We start from the raw sequence: 2606 nt of genomic DNA, 5'->3' as shown, positions 1-2606 counted from the left end.
TGCTCCACATCACTCGGCATCAGGGAAATACAAATCAAAACCAGAATGAGATACCACCTCACACCTTTCAGAATGGCTAAAATGAACAAGTCAGTCAATGACAGATGCTGGCGAGGATGTGGAGAAAGGGCAACCCTCCTACACTGTACGTGGGAATGCAAGCTGGTGAAACCACTCTGGAAAACAGCGTGGAGGTGCCTCAAAAAGCTGAAAATAGAACTAGCCTATGACCCAGTGATTGTAGTACTGGGTATATACCCTAAAGATACAAACGTGGCATTCTGAAGGGGCACATGCACCCAAATGTTTATAGCAGCAATGTCCACAATAGTTAAACTATGGAAAGAACCTAAATGTCCTTCAACAGATGAATCAATAAATAAGATGTGGTATATATGTTCAATGGGATACTATGCAGCCATCAAAAGAAATGAAATCCTGCTATTTGTGATGACGTGGATGGAACTAGAGGGTATTATGCTTGGCGAAATAAATCAATCTCAGAAAGACAACTATCATATGATCTCCCTGATATGATGAAGTGGAGATGCAACATAGGCGGTTTCGGGCGTACGAAAAGAAAAATAAAAGAAGATGGGATTGGGAGGGAGACAAAGCATAAAAGACTGAATCTCACAAAACAGACTGAGGGTTGCTGGGGGGAAGTGTGTTGGGAGAGGATGGTGGGGGTATGGACATTGGGGAGGGCAGGTGCTATGGTGAGTGCTGTGAAATGTGTAAACCTGGTGATTCACAGACCTGTACCCCTAGGGATAAAAACATTATATATTTATAAAAAATTTTTAAAAATAATTTAAAAAGTCCATTAAAGAAAAAACACATATTGCAAGCCCAGAGGTAATCTCATATTCAATCAAAAAAGTTTGAAAGTTTTCCCCTTAAAGATCAGAAAAAAGACAAATGTGTCCACTTTCACTACTCTCATTTGACATAGTACTGGATGTCCTAGCCAGAGAAACAAGGAACACAAAGAAATAAAAGACTTAAAAAAAAGAAAAGGAAGAAGTAAAATTTTCTTTTTTTTGGATAACATGAACTTACATGTAAAAGAATCCTAAAAAATTCACAAAAAATTTTGAAAAAACAAATTTAGTAAAGCTGCCAAATACAAGATCAATATATAAAAGAGAAGAATTTTGTTTTGTTTCATTTTTTTAATAGTTTTTCATGTCATCCTTGCTCAGTGATCACGCTAATCTTCTCTGCATCATTCCAATTTGAGTATATGTGCTGCCATAAAGTAAGCACAAGACAGGAGCATTTTAACACTCTAATGATGAACTATCTGAAAAAATAAAGAAAACAATCTAATTCACACTAGCATCAAAACTAATAAAATACTTATGATAAGATTTAACTAAGACGATGAAAGATCTGTACCCCATAATCTATGACATTGATATGAAATTCAAGGAGACACAAATGGAAAGATAGCTCATATTTATGAATGGTAAGAATTAACATTGTTAAAATGTCCATACTACCGAAAACCATCTGTAAATTCAATTCCAATCAAAAATCCAATGTTAGGGGCACCTGGGTGGCTCAGTGGGTTAAGCTGCTGCCTTCAGCTCAGGACATGACCCCAGGGTCCTGGGATCGAGCCCCGCATCAGCCTCTCTGCTCAGCAGGAAGCTGCTACCTCTTATCTCTCTGCCTGCCTCTCTGCCTGCTTGCCATCTCTCTCTCTCAAATAAATAAATAAATAATCTTTTTAAAAATCCAATATTGTGTTTTTACATAAATAAGTAAAAAATCCTAAAATTTATATGAGACAAACAAATAATCAAAGCAGTTCTGAGAAAGAATGAAGAAGAGAAATTACACTTCTTGATTTGTAACTATACTACAAAGCCCCCGTGCTCAAAACAATAAAGTATACTGGCATAAAAACAGACCAATAAACAAGTAGAACAGAATTGAGAGTCCAGAAATAAATCTTTTCATACAGTCACCTAATATTTGACAGGGGCCAACATATGTAATGGGTAAAGATAGTCTGTTTCAGTAAATGATATTTAAAACTGAATAGTCACATAAATCAGCATGAAACTGGAACCTTATATCACTCATAAATCTTAACTTGAAATAGATTAAAGACTTAAATGTGATGCATGAAACTAAATTTCCTAAAGGAAAACATAGGAAAAATTTTCCTTGACATTGGTCTTGCCAATAGTTTTTTGGATACCAGACCAAAAACACAAGCAAAAAAAGCAAAAATAAATAAATGTTATTACATCAAACTAAAGTTTCTGCATTGCCAAAAAAAAGGGAATGAAAACACAATCCACAGAATGGAAGAAAATTCTTAAAAATCTTATATCTGAAAAGAGGTTAATAACCAACAGATACAAAAAGAAAAAAATATATAATTAAAAAAATAGCAAAAGGATCTCAATAGACTTTTTATTCAAAAAAGTTATATAAATGACCAACAGGAGCATTAAAAAGTGCTCAACATAAAAAACTCAGGGCAAAGTCATTATGTTGTTGTTTTTGTTTACCTCTGAAAAACACAGCAAGATATTACTACCTATTAGAATATATACTACCAAAAAATTAAAACTAACAAATTTTGGTAA

General features: G+C 34.3%; 1 pseudogene; it reads right to left on the bottom strand.

Moving 5' to 3' along the window:
* Nucleotides 1-1150: 1150 nt before the first annotated feature.
* Nucleotides 1151-1269, bottom strand: LOC131817178 (U6 spliceosomal RNA; annotated as a pseudogene).
* Between the last annotated feature and the right edge of the window lie 1337 nt (nucleotides 1270-2606).

The sequence above is a fragment of the Mustela lutreola genome, chromosome 15 (assembly GCF_030435805.1).
Source record: "Mustela lutreola isolate mMusLut2 chromosome 15, mMusLut2.pri, whole genome shotgun sequence".
NCBI lineage: Eukaryota > Metazoa > Chordata > Mammalia > Carnivora > Mustelidae > Mustela > Mustela lutreola.
Note: the sequence above shows the minus strand (reverse complement) of the source record. Positions and strands in the feature narration are given on the sequence as shown.